The 15,397-nt window shown below is 38.3% G+C and overlaps 1 protein-coding gene across 2 annotated transcripts in view; it reads left to right on the top strand.

The window, feature by feature from the left end:
• The window catches only part of LOC307164317 (uncharacterized protein), a 211,222-nt gene that overhangs the window by 144,056 nt on the left and 51,769 nt on the right, over positions 1-15,397 (top strand). The window lies entirely within an intron of this gene.

Below are 15,397 nucleotides of genomic sequence, written 5' to 3'. Positions count from 1 at the left end.
TGTGCACGAGAAACTTTTCGCGTGCGCACGCGTTACAATTTCCGGTTTGGTTATAGTGTCATTACTACAAATGTGGGAAAAGGGATGATAGAGTGTGCTTGGAGCATGCCTCCAGAGATTTGTCTTATTATAGGGAGTTTGCATTTGAGATTGTTTGTGGACTGTGCTTTACTGTAAGAAAAAAAGCATGAATATCACATAAATGAATATCAGGTCCCACATCATGGATTACATAATCAGAGAGTAGCCTATTTCTTTTCGTTTTGAATTGACATTTCAAGCTATCTTCAGATGTATTTATCATGTATGTGAGGCATACACTGAGTTTCTTTCGGTTAATTTATGATGAGATGCGCTCCAGTTCACCTACAATGCAAGTGACCATGGTGCGCCTCCATGATTATATTGTCTGCTATATATTTGCTTCTCATTTATTAAATACAGGCAATTGGTTGATGAAAAATGTATTCAAATTAAGATACAATTTATACAAAACGAAATTCACTTTAAAGAAAGGCTTTCTACAAAACAAAACGTAATGAAGTGGTCAAAATCATGTCTGACCCACTCCATGTCTCATATATTGCGCATCCTATCTTACTCGTGCTGTTCACTTTTCATAATCAACATAGATGGAAAAATTATACATTATAATATTTTAACAAATATGAAACTAAATGTGCTTATTTAATGGCTACAACACATATAGTAGGACTATAGACTCTCTATTTGTACACATTGCTGAACATTCATTTAATTCTGAATTAGTTGAACATAAGTTGAAAGGCATTTGTTTGTGCATAGTAAAACATATCTGCAACATTTATCAATTTCACGGATAATTGAGCGTGCATTTATTAATTAGGCCTATTGTCTTAATGAATAATGCAACAAAGATGAAGCATGTAAACTGCATTGTTTGTTTATTCAGAATGGAATGAATCGCAAATGGATTTTGACCACTTCATTACGTTTTGTTTTGTAGAAAACCTTTCTTTAAAGTGAATTTCGTTTTGTATTAATTGTATCTTAATTTTAATAAATTTTTCATCAACCAATTGTCTGTATTTAATAAATGGGAAGCAAATATATAGCAGACAATATAATCAGGCGCGCCACGGTCACTTGCATTGCACGTGAACTGGAGCGCGTCTCATCATAAATTAACCAAAACTCAGTGTATGCCTCACATACATGAGAACTACATCTGAAGATAGCTTGAAATGTCTTTAAATGAAACAATTCAAAACGAAAAGAAATAGGCTACTCTCTGATCATGTAATCCATGATGTGGGACCTGATATTCATTTATGTGATATTCATGCTTTTTTTTCTTACAGTAAAGCACAGTCCACAAACAATCTCAAATTCAAACTCCCTATAATAAGACAGATCTCTGGAGGCATGCTCCAAGCACACTCTCATCGCATCCCTTTCCCCACATTTGTAGTAATGACACTATAACCAAACTGGAAATTGTAACGCGCGCGCACGCGAAAGTTTCTCGTAGTCCGTATTATTTTATTTTTTTGCAAAGGTGCCCTCAGGGGCTCCGTAACTATCAGAGGTAGAAACGAGAAAAAAATATTTTATTTGGAACTTTGTCCTCCGGAATTAATAACAAAAGGAAAAATATGAGTGGGAGAGTTTGGCAGTCATCATCCTGGGCCAGAAAATCATTGTGGTCACTAAAGACTCGTTCTCTTCGGATTCTGCCATTAGCAATGTCCTCTAATAAGGCTAAAGCCTAAGGGTTGTATCAGTTTGCATATGCTTTTATATGTTCTTACTTAATTGCATAATTGATAGAATATTCCCACAAGGCTCGTGTGACAATATATGTCAATTATTTTATAAATTGCAAATTAATAGCAATGCTTCCCACAGGTAGTGGTGCGATAGACTTGTAGAACAATTCGTTGTGCAATGTTTGCAACTTCACTTCATTGCCTGTAAGAGTCGCCAATGGACAAAAACAATGAGAAATGTACGTACGCCAGACATGAAATTGGCGTGGAGGAACGCACATTCTCTCGTTAATTTCACTGTTAGTACATCCGACCGTGAGCATGAAAGCTGGCGTATACAAAGTTTTTGTGAGTACGCAAGACTGATACATGAGGCCACAGGCCCGGCTCTAGCTTTGAGATGTAGGGTGGGCCAAGTGAACTTCCTAGTTTTAATATTATTTAATTTTTCCCCATAACAAAACTTGTATCAAAACTTTATTTTATAGCAAAAGAAGTAGGTCTTGATATGTGCAAGGCTCAACACAAAGGAGATTTTCTACAGGTTTATTCTGGTTCAGATTTTTACTTTCCCTGCAAAATTTTTTAATGGACCCACCACAAAAAAAAAAAAAAAAAAAAAAAAGGGAGACGGGGAACTCAACTAATAAATTCAAGCTGAGACTCCCCGCTCCTAACTAAAGTCACAAACTAAGAATAAAATGTAAACATGATGAGATGGCATTTAACAAGCTAAAGAGCAGCCTCCTTATAGCCTGACTTCCCCAGCTCAGCCAATAGGAAACTAAGGAAGACAGAAATGACAACATTACTACAAAAAAAAAAAAAAAAACCTTCAAAAACCCCTTATGACGAACATTAAACCAAGGACCGTGACGTCGCCCGGCATGGTGCAGCCGGGGCCCAACCCTGGAGCCAGGCCTGGGGATGGGCCTCGTATGCCATTGAGTTTCCGTGTCCAGGGATCACAGCCCCTTATGGTCTCTCCTGTAGGTAGTGAGTCCGCTGGAGGGTAGCCCCACGTCTCTCTTTTGGGCTGAGCCCAAAAGATATTTGTAAGAATGTTTGTACCAAACAGATCTCGGTCCCCATTGACTTCCATAGTAGGAAAAAAATATACTATGGTAGTCAATGGGGACCGAAATCTGTTTGGTTACAAACATTCTTACAAATATCTTCCTTTGTGTTCAGCAGAACAAAGAAACTCATACAGGTTTGGAACAACTTGAGGGTGAGTAAATGATGACAGAATTTTCATTTTTGGGTGAACTATCCCTTTAACAGCTACGTGTTTTATCTACAAGTTAAACGCTTGGCCAAACAAATCCCATCTTATTAGACGCTGATTAGAATTGCGCATTTGATGAATAAAAATGAGAGGGTTGTGGTCCCTATAAACAGTAACCGGACATGAAGAAGAGCCAATATAAACTTCAAAATTATTAAGGGCCAAAATTAAGGCGAGCACTTCTTTTTCAATCATTGAATACGACTTTTAATGTTTTTGAAACTTTTTAGAGAAGTAGCACACTGGATGCTCAACGCTATTGGTCCCAACCTGCTACAAAACAGCTGCTTCCACATCACTAGTATCAAAAGCCAGTTTAAAAGAACAACCGTATGCTGGGGCAGCTAGGACAGGTGCCTGCATCAGGAGAGTTTTAAGGGACTCAGTGGCATGCTGGCATTCCGGTGACCCCTTAAACCCAATTTTTGTACTCAGCAGGTCAGTGAGTAGGGCAGCTACAGCAGAAAAGTTTTTACCAAAACCGTGGTAATACCCTGCCATTCCCAAGAATCGTTGCAGTTTGTGATGAATAGAAGGAACTGGAAATGACGCGATGGCCTAAATTTTGGCATTTACTGGCTTTACCTTGCCATCACCCACAATTTTCCACAGATAAACTACTGTCGCTTTAGCAAATTCACATTTAGCCGTTAATTTTGCCTCAGCCAGCCTATGAAATACTTGTTTTAGCTGATTAATGTGCTCTTCCCATGTTGCGGAGTGAACAACTATGTCGTCCAAGTACGCCTCGCTGAAAGGTAGCGGGCACATTGCGTACCCGAAAAGGCATTCCAGAGTACTGTAAAAATGCTTCAGTAGTGACAAACGCACTAATTTCCCTTACTTGTGGAGTGAACGGCACCTGGCAATAGCCTTTAAGGACGTCTAACTTTATCACAAAAGCTGCTGACCCCACATGGTCAACACAATCCTCCATACAAGGAAGAGGATGACAATCAGGCTTAGTAACATTGTTAACCCTCTGGGGCCCGAGGTGTTTTCTGGGCCCTGGAGGTGTTCTGACATGCTCTGACATTTGTGCTTATTTCTGTTACTTGTGACATTTTCTTGGCTAAAGTCGTATTACACTGTATTTAGCACAAACTCTGCTACAATAATATATCAGCAGCATGTATGTAAAAGTTTGTAGTTTTGAGATAATGACATTTATGCGTGGTTTGTGAAAAAAATAAAAATTAAATTGTCACTGATATAAGGTCATGAAACCCATACTGATTATTTCTTCACAAGACTTTTGAAAATTGTATCACGTAGCCTAGAATAATTGCTGCAAAACTATGTGAAAATCATCCTGACAACTCATTCAGATAAGACAATATATTGATTTAAAATTTGTAAGACGTGTTTTGTATGAAAAAGCTTTATGCGAAGAGGCGTAAACACATCCTGAATATGTATGGCTTTCACACCTGAGAAAGACAAAGACCCTCCCCTAATGGCCCTATTATGAGCTATCAGGTCCTGCCATTATGAGCAGCCTTGCACAAAGAATGAGGAGATTTAAAAAAGAATGGGGTATGTCATGTTGAGATGTGCTGGTATCTAAAGTATATGTTATAGACACACGTTGCTTTACAGTACTCCTAATTTTCTCTGGCTCACCATTTTACATTCTATTCATTTTTGATGTTTTCTAAGAATGGAAATGGTGGCATACAGTCACAATAGGGTCAGACAATAATCTGCTTATCCCTTGATTTATATCATTCCTTTTAATTTTACTGTCCAATGACAGATTCAAACATGCCCATCCTGCATATATGCTTGGACTCATTCCTCCAAAATACTTTACAGTCCAGATTTTATTCAAATTGAACAATTCCTTATCCTCTGCCAAATTATCAATAAAATCCCATGTCATTTTATATGCTTGTTATGGCATATCTTTTGTCTTATATATTACTCTGGAATTTCTTTAGAAATTTCCCAGGTAATTATTACTTCATCGTTTTTACTTCATCTTATCAAGACTGAAGGTATAGGATAATATTTTATCCATTCTGTATTATTTACTGTACTCTTACTATAATGCCCTAATTATGAGCCTTTTGTCAGACCCTTGATTTTGATTGGAATGATTTCCCCATACTTGTGCATTGCCACATCTTCCAGCACATCACACAGTCAAACTGTATTATCATCTTATCAGTTATTGTATTATTCTCTGTTATCTCTCAATATTTGAGTCTTAATTTCATTTTCATCTGAAAATGTTAGCCTTAAACATTCATCTTTGTATTTGTTTTTTATTTTCACATTTCCAATTTCACATGTACAGCCTATCCAGTTCATCTCTCAAGCTTTTCAAGTTTGATTTTTAACTTGATTGCTTAATTCTCTTAATATTTTACTACTACATAATGTAATTTCCAATTGTATTTCATTTAGCACACTCATTATGATTGTCATCTAGACATTCTTCCCAAAATGTATCTGTTTTAATACTAACTTACAACTTTTTCTTTACTGAATACTTTTCACCTCCTAAAGTTACTTCAGCTTTTTATTGGATTCACTATCCCATTTTAAACTAGGAATTGAATTCCTTAATTTCTGCAAAGTTTCATATAACGTATATTTTTCTCTTGTATGCTACTTGCAAACTTTTCTTACATTTACATTTTATTATATAATGTTTGATTAGGTTCTAAATCAATTGTTATGAATCAATCAATCTCTTTGTCTATCACAAAGGTTGCATCCTTTTTGTAGACAGGATCTATATGTCTCACCTTTTTTTTCCACAGTGTCTTGATTTATTGTAGTCAAATTCTTATAAAAAATTCGACTACAACCCAGAATACCACCATGCCTACTTCTATGTTTATCAATGTTACCACAACAATTGACTTAAACAAGCCTTTCTCTTGTCACTGTGTTATTCTGGGATACCTCTGTTAGTCCAACATCTCGATTCAGACTCTATCTCCTGAAAGATATTACATAAAGTTGAGCTCTCTGTAAGACATCTCTTAGTCACTAATCATTCGGCTCCTTCTTAAACACTCTTCAGTATTTGCTTCTGAAGTTACAAGTTCTTAAGATGCCAAGTTCTTGTTTTATGTGTTAGAGGATTTTTCTCTTTAAATTGGGCTTTATTCCCCTTCTAAAAATCCTCCAACACATATTCCCCTCATGTCAAGGGTTTTCTTAATTTGTATACTTACAGTGTTAGATATCCAAGCCATTGCCAAAAAAATTACATTATTTGTTTACAGCCTCGTTTACTTGCTTTGCCATATCCAGTCTCATTTCATATTTAGCTTTGTATCATATATGACACATGTTATTGAACACTTTTATTCACGTTCAACTTTGCTTATTTTATTCTCTTTAAAGGGATAGTTCACCCAAAAATGAAAATGCTGTCATCATTTACTCTTCCTCAATTTGTTCCAAACCTGTATGACTTTCTTTCTTCTGCTAAACACAAAAGAAGATAGTTTAAAGAAGGTTGGTAATTAAACAGTTGCTGGTCCCCATTGACTTCCATAGTATTTTTTTTTTCCTACTATGGAAGTCAATGGGGTCCATCAGTCGTTTGGTTACCGACTTTCTTCAAAATATCTTCTTTTGTGTTCAGCAGAAGAAAGAAAGTCGTACAGGTTTGGAACAACTTGAGGAAGAGTAAATGATGACAGCATTTTCATTTTTGGGTGAACTATCCCTTTAACTTTGCTCCATCCAGAGACACGTTATCAGTAGTTTTATTACCACGTAAATCTGCATTCTCTCTCTCTCTCTCTCTCTCTCTCTCTCTCTCTCTCTCTCTCTCTCTCTCTCTCTCTCTCTCTCTCTCTCTCTCTCTCTCTCTCTATCTCTCTCTACTTCTCACACACACACACACACACAATAGAATGAGTTTGTTCTGTTCCATTCTAGGATCTTTAACGCAGTTATCAGGTAAGAAATCTATCTCTTTATATTGTTTCACTCTTTTTAAATAAAAAAGCATGTTAGAAATCATTTATACTCTTTCTTTCTTTTTTTTTTCTTGGTCTTTAATTAGTTATTTTACATTGTTGGTAAGATACAATGTCTTTTCCTTTAAGGTAATTTCCTTTAAGGTAACGACCTTCCTTCCTTGTTCCACTAAAATCACCCTTTTCTTACTCCAAAGCTCATTTTCTAATTACCATACTGTATGTTTATCAAAATATATACTTTATCTCTCTGAGTAATTAAATCTTTAAAACGTTTAGTTAATAATAATAAGTTTAATTTACACTGCGCCTTTCCCAAACTCAAGGATGCTTCACAATAACAGTAAAGAACAAACAATCAGTTCATACTTAGATGGACAATATACATTTGCCCAGTCTAAGAAATGAGCGATTGCAGTTACATATCATATTACAATTAAAATACAAACAGTAACAAAAACACTATTTAAAGTTATATTAGTAATACTATCAGTAACAAGTAGTTAATTATTTGTATCCAATATTATCTACACAACCTGACATTTGTCATTGTATTGTTTATTTTTCTCTTTATCTTTTTAATTTACATTAGTTAAATTATTATAATTTAATGTCTCCTCAATCTTTATCCCATCTTATATCCTTATCATTTGCTTATATCCTTATGAAGTTCCTACTGCACATTTTTCAATTACATTTTTCTGCATACCTCAAAGCAAACTTTCTTCTGACAAAGTATGTAATATTATCAATGCTAATATTCTGGGGTCTAAAGCATTCTGTCAGTCACTCCTCTATTGCTTTTGTAAAGGGATTTACAATAGTGTATTTTATGGTATTTACCCAAAGACTGCTACTAATATATATTAATTTCCTACTTTTGACTTAAGATTTAAAGGTCCAGCTATTTACAATCAACACCCTTGGTTGACTCTTTCTGGTGTGATTCTGACATTATTACTTTATTATAATTTTTGTCTTCCCCTTTTTCTTATAATTTTTATCTTCTCCTATTAATATAATTATTTATATTATCATTTTTAGGTTCACAGAATATTTCCTATATTTGTGCATTTTCCTAATACAATTATCTCATTTTCTTTTAATTATAATTCTTCTTCTTATTCTTGCTAATTTATCTTCTTTGTTTCTTAAAGCTATCTCTGTTTTACGTTGAATGTCCATGCTGATAAATCACTGCTAAGTCCAAATTCCTAGCTAGATCATTAATCTTCTTCCATAAGTCTTAAACTTAACGAACCTGTTCTATCTCCAAATGTCTAAGTTTGCATTTAAACTTGTCTCAGCCTTTTTGCTACCCATTATAATAATAACTTGTGTAGCATTTATTTATTTGAACCTTTCTAGTGTTTTGTAATACAGCTATAACTTTTATATATTGAATAGTACCCAGGACTAAGCCCCTGTCTCTTATTTCTTCACACTTTTTATGTTTAATAACATACACCCAGTGAGCATTATACTCTTCAAGAGTTTTTGATCTATCCGTACGTCTTACCTTTAAATACATTAATATTTCTTCTGTCGCATTTTATGCTCTGTATTTAATATCCTCACATTTGGAGTTTATTATCCTATTGTTGCTCAAATCATTTTGGGATTTTGCATTTTATACTTATCTTTAACTTAATGCCCCTTCACCGCTTTATTGATATTAATTAGTCTATTATTTTATTTATTTTGGGGCTCGTTCTTCCTACGTTGCTTATTACATCCGAGATCAAATGACACATCCAAGATGATATTGTGCTAATCATGATCTGGCTAATTGAACACACTTGCCGGATATGATTAGTATCGCTGGATTGAGTTATCTGAGATAATTGCGCGTTCATGCGTTGGTTTAAAAGGGGATATGTATCGATAGTAGAAACATTGATCAGCAACGCTGCTATTGGCTGCTCAGCGTGGCCAAAGAGCGCGCACAGTTTTTCTCCTCAGCAGAGCAAGAACTAATAGTCAAAGTTTATTCGGAATTTTAATGTTTAATCAAAACGCCAGGGAACACCTCAAAGTCTGCAAAAGCAAGGAGAGAGGGCTGGCAAAAAGTAGCAGACAATTTAAATCCGTTAGAAGTGGCCATGTTAGATGTTTTTATTACTTAATATCACCTATATATTTGTATTTTAATAATTGCATAATTATACATTTAATGAAAAGTGTTTTTTTTTTTTATATGGCACATGCAACAATGTCACAGGCCCTGTCAGGCGTGCAACCCTCAGACTTCTTCAGACACTGAAATCCTCCCTTTAGCCAAAGTTCATTTCATTGTGTGCCCTTGTCCTGGCTAGAGCTGCATTGGTTTGGGTCAGGGAATGGGGTCATAAAACACCTGTCTGCAGGAACATGTCATAATCACCTATGAAAAAATGCAGTTCTGTTAGGATCAGCATAAGTGTATGTAATACAGTGAGCTTGATATTTAATTGTGGAACTTTCCTTACCACTTTCAAATAATGTGCATAAATGTGAATCTCTGAAAATTCTTAAGTCATGCACAGATCCTGGCCATTTTTCTTTCACAATTGTGATATGAAAGATTTTAGTAAAATGCCTTTTTTTATTTGATATAATCTGGAATATTAAGAATCACAATAGTAACTGGGCTGCACATTTACATTGTGAACCCCCTTTCTGTTCACATAATCCCCTTCATTGAGGCCTTGATGGCAGCCTCCACTTTAAAATGAAAATTCTGTCATCATATACCCTCATGTTGTTTCAATCCTTTATGAATTTCTTTCTTCTGCTGAACAAAGGAAGATATTTAGAAGAGTATCAGTAACCAGACAGTTTCTGGTCTCATTGACTTCCATAGTATATATTTTTTTTCCTACTATGGAAGTCAATGAAACCAGAAACTGTCTGGTTACTGATATTCTTCTAAATATCTTCCTTCCTGTTCAGCAGAAGAAAGAAATTCATACAGTTTTGAAACAACATGAGGGTGAGTAGGCTATATGATGACATATTTTTAAAGTGGAGTATATCCCTTTAAGCCTGAGTGGCATATAGGCTACTGTAATCAGCATGGTCATGATTGCATGATCCTCATAGAAAAAATTATTATAGCATAAAAAAAAACTGCTTTAAAAAACTGCTTTACAACACTGGGTCTTCAGTGGCTTGGAAATGCCACAAAAAACCCTAAAACTGTTTTTTAAACCTAAAAGCGCCAGGTTAACTCTGAATGACACGACAGACAGCACTTTCCATCAAGTTCTCCGCATCTCCAATAGTGTAAAGGAAAGAGCCACTCGCAAATAATCTTAGGGTACAGTTTATGCTGTAGTTAAAGCCCGACTCCGACAAGTCGAAAATAAATGTGCGTTTCCAACAAATTAATAATGTAAACGACAATCTCACGAGTCACGAGAAAAAATATATATCTCAGAAAGTGCACTATCGCGCTGCCCTAGACTTCCCGTATCAGCTCCGCTTATGAAGCCGCGATCTAATCCTGTTTACATGAAATAAGCCTGCTCCCGAGCAGGTTTAAGTTTGTGCACCTGTTGCTATGACAGCAAGTTCAGGATGAGCGTCGAAGAACCAAACAATCCAAGATCAAGCCAAATTGTCAACAATCAAATCCAGCTAACTGAGTTAGCGACGTACGAAGAACGAGCCCCTGGTAATTCTGCATATCTTTTACTAATATCTGCTAGTTTCTTCTCTACAGAAATATTTTTTTTTCTGGATTTTCCCAGCTTAAACGTATTAAACATTGGTATATTACTCTTCTTATTCCTTGCTATTAATTGATAACCAGTTAAATCTATATCTATAGATCAATCTTAAGAGCCTTCTCCTCATCTCTTCCTTCTCTCTCTGTCCTAGCGTGTATCCCATATTTGTATAGGGTCCGCTTGTTTGCATGCTTTCCGCCACTTGGCTCTGTCCAGGGTATCATCAGTGCTGATATTTACAGCGCGCATATCCTCCGCCAGTCTGCCGAGCCACCGCTTCTTTGGCCGGCCACGCGGTCGCCGCACCGGGTGGTGATAGATTATAGGCCGTTTTCGCTACTGTCTCATCGCCACTTCTGATGACATGGCCATACCAGCGGAGTCTGGCTTCGCGCATCTTATGGACTATGGGCACCACGCCCATGCGCCTTCGAACATCTTCGTTCATGACGTGGTGGAATCGCGTGAGGCCGAGGGACCACCGGAGCATCTTCATCTCCATGACATGGAGGGACTGCTCATGTTTGGTGGTGGCTGGCCAACACTCAGAACCGTACAACGCGACCGGGCGTACAACGGTTTTATAAATCTTGCCCTTGAGTGGTATGGGCATTCGGCGATCACAGAGAATGCCTGTAATTTGTCTCCATTTGAGCCATGCTATGTTGACTCGGGCGTCAGGAAGAGAGTCACCGTCGCTCCGGATTAGAGAACCAAGATATTTAAATTCAGTGACTTTGCTGCCCTCCAACTCTGATTGTCCCGTCGGTCTGGGGTCCGCACTCTATATACTCGGTCTTTTTGATGTTAAGGCGCAGTCCATGCGCGTCTAACCGCTCATTCCAGTCTTGCACTTGGCGTTCAAGCCCACAACGGGTTTTGGCAGCTTGGAAAATGTCGTCGGGGAATGAAAGTGCCCAGGGCTGAGACACCAGAATATCCCCTGTGGCAGTATCCATGCAAAGGATAAAAAGAAGCGGGGAGAGGGCGGATCCCTGGTGTACGCCAACGGTGGTCGGAAATGTTCCGGACAGGCCTGCAGGGCATCGGACGACGCTGGTGGTGTTAGTATAGAGAAGCTGGATCCATCTTACGTACTCTTCGGGGGCGCCGTGAGAGCGGAGGGAATGCCAGATAAGATCCCGGGGCACACGGTCAAATGCCTTCTCGAGGTCGAGAAAGGCCATGTGTACTTGCTGGTTCTTCTCCCGGTGCCTCTCTAGCAGCAGCCTGACGCCGTGGATCGCATCAGTAGTGCTTCTTCCTCTAACAAATCCGCATTGATTTAGACTGATGGAAACGATCTTCCGGAGGCGGGTGTCAATTACGCGCTCAAATATCTTCATGGCATGGCAAAGCAGCCGAATCGGGCGGTAGGTGTTGCATTCGCTGATGTCGCCTTTGCCTTTCCAGATCGGGACCGTTATGCTGGCAGCCCATGTTGAGGGAATGGTACCCTCATCAATGATCTTATTAAACAGTCGGGCAAGGACTTCATTGCCTCGGTGTCCGAGTAGCTTCCACGCCTCAGCGGGAATGTTATCAGGTTCCGGGGCCTTTCCTTTCTTCATCTTGTTAATTGCAAACTCGACCTCGGCAAGGCTGATCTGCGTTACCGGTCCGAGGATGGGGGCGCTGCTTGTGATCAGTAGATGTGGGAATTCCATGTTGCAAATTGAGTCAAAATACTCTTTCCAGCGATGCAAAATGGTGGGTGGATCCCGAAGGACTTGATGGTTGGCGTCTTTGATATTCGTTACTAGACCAATATCCAGTGTCGAGCGATGGCGGACATTTGCTAGTTTGTAAATTCGGTTGGCTCCTTTAGGCGTGTCAAGCTGTGCATACAGCTCGGCGTGGTGTCGGGCCTTTGCTGTAGCCACCACCTTCTTCGCTATCGAATTCTGTCGTCTATACTCATGCCAATCATCGGTCCCCCGCGAGACACGCCATAACTTGAATGCAGCCTTCTTTGCCTTCATAGCTTCCTGTACCTCGTCGGTCCACCACCAGATTTGCTTGTCTACAAATCATCGTCCTGGCTTGGTCACACCGAGGCACTCTTCCGCCACGTTACAGATTGTCTTAGATATGTTTACCCAGAGTGTTTCAACAAGGCTGGTCATCGTCGATGGCGGCGATATGTGTGTTGAACGTGGCAGCCAATTGTGTTGTCCTCTCAGGCAAGCGCCACCACTTGATCTTCTCAGGACCAGTGAGTCGAGTGCGGGGTCGGAGGCCGGAGTTCAGCCGAAGATCAAGGACTAGTAGCCGGTGTTGGGAGGCAATTGTCTCAGATGGAATCACCTTGGCATCCCTGACCAGCTTGAAGTCGCGGCGTCGGATAAGCCAATAATCAATCTGGGTCGATCGTCAACCGCTGGTGTAAGTGGCGAGATGGGAATCACGTTTCTTGAAAAACGTGTTTGCGATGACCAGATCGTGCGCCTCTGCGCAATTGAGAATTTGACCGCCCCCTTCATTTCGGGTCCCATAGCCTTGTCCGCCGTGTGCCTGCTCGTACCCTTCTCGTGCAGTCACAACATGGCCATTGAGGTCGCCACCGATCAGCAGATGCTCATTGATGTTGATTGATCGAAGATGATCGTCGAACTGACACCAGAATTCCTCCTTCTCGGCTTCGGTGCATCCAGTCTGGGAGGCATAGCAGGAGACCACCCTCAGGATCGCCGGCCCAGTGTCGATCATGATTGACATGAGGCGATCCGAGATGCGGTTGACCTCAACGACATTGTTGCGCAACTTCTCGATGACTATGATCGCCACTCCATTTCGGTTGTTTGTCACTCCATAGTAATAGAGCTTGTACCCTTCTCCAATGTCTCTCGCTTTGGCGCCTTTCCATTTCGTTTCTTGTATGCAAGCAATATCAACATGCCGGGTTCTCAATGAATCAGCCAATTCACGGGTTTTTCCAGTAAGCGTGCCAATATTGAGGGTTGAAAATCGTAGATGTTGGACTAGCCGTTTCAGCTTGCCGTGTCCTCGGGCAGATAGCCTATGTCCACTTTTCGCACCATTTGGGCGGGGAGGGCATGCATCGCCTATAAGGGACACCCTAACATTCAGATCCAAATGCCGTTTAAGCATTGCAATTTTGATGCGACAGAAAGTTTCAATCAGCCGACGCGTCACACCGTCTGTCACTGACCACCCTCACCGTTAGCCCGATCAAATTAATCATCGGTTTCCGGCCGGCACCTCGTGGAGGTGGTGATGGGATTTTGCCGGCCCTCCTCATCTCTTCCTTATAAGAGCTTAAAATTACTTTTTTCACTCTTGAAGTGTTTTTTCTGCCTATTCATTACAACACAATGTATTGCCTTTTATTGTAGCATGCATTAGTCTATCTAAATTCAGGAATTAAATCTCTCATATAATTTATATGCCCCTTTACTTTTTGTATCTTTCTAACTCTCTGGGGTTTTTAGATCTGCTATCCGCTCTTTCATGGATTGCTTAATTCTTTCGTTCCCTACAGATACCTAAGATCCTAAATTAATCTGCCATTACTTCACTTTTATATATTGTATATTCACTCACATATATATTAATTTTTAATCCAGCCTGGGCAAGCCAATTAACTTAGAACATTTTTACGGTTTCAATATGCTCTTTTTTCCATTTATAACTTATATATCATCAATATAAACTTCCACAGGTAATTCTTTAATAGAAATACTGCTGAGGAATTTACATATCCCTTGGTAATCTCTAATGTTTGTAATGTTTGTTATTTACAGTTAAAGAAGTATTTTCTTGACTAACCTCTGCTAATGGAATTGACCAAAAGCCATTAGCCAAATCCAATATTAAGAGAAATTAACCTTCCCTCAATTGTTCAACTGCATTAATACCATATCTGACTTTGTTACTCTGTTTAATGCTTTATTTGTTATAAGTTTAATATATTTTTGGTATTTATTGTACAGGACTGTTTGTTATTGCAGAAGTAATCTACCTTAACTCCTTGCTCGAATAACTCCTGTATTGCCTTATTTAATTCTTCTGTACCCATGATATTAATTGGATATTATCGTGGTAGTTTATGTATCTCACTGAGTTTTTATGAGCATATTCTTCACTAATTACTAATAGTCTTTACTCCACAATCTTTTTATATTTTCCATATAAGGAATTTTCTTGTAAAGCTCATAGTTATCCCTCTTTTAATATAATTTTACTCCATATTCATTTTTATTCTTGTTCAAAATTTACTTTTAATCTGTAAGTCTCTTCCTGCATGTAAATTGTCTGCACCTTTTATCATTTTAATGCTGAATTTCTCTCCTACTCATTCACTTTTCTTGTCTTAATAAAAACATTATCTGTAAATTGCATTGGCTCTGTTGTTGCAGAACACTTGAGCACCTTTGTCTAAAATAGATTCTATTTTTCATTAACAAAGGCGTTTCCATTTTTTAATGATTATTATACCATTAGATTGTTATTTTTAATCTAATCTTTAATATCATATCTTTAAAATTCAATTTACCCTTTGGTCACAAAAGTTTCTCTTCTACAGGCTAAGCATTTTTCAATGCATCCTTTTCTTATTTTTATCTATTGCTCTTTTTATTCATCGAGCTGTATTTCTTTTCTAATGATGTTTTTATTCTGTTTACATCTTTTTATTTTCGAGTTTTCTATTTTACTCATCACCTGACTTCTTTCCTCTGTGATTAT

This window comes from Squalius cephalus (genome assembly GCF_949319135.1).
Source record: "Squalius cephalus genome assembly, chromosome: 1".
Taxonomy (NCBI): domain Eukaryota; kingdom Metazoa; phylum Chordata; class Actinopteri; order Cypriniformes; family Leuciscidae; genus Squalius; species Squalius cephalus.
This window is presented reverse-complemented; position numbering and strand designations above follow the sequence as displayed.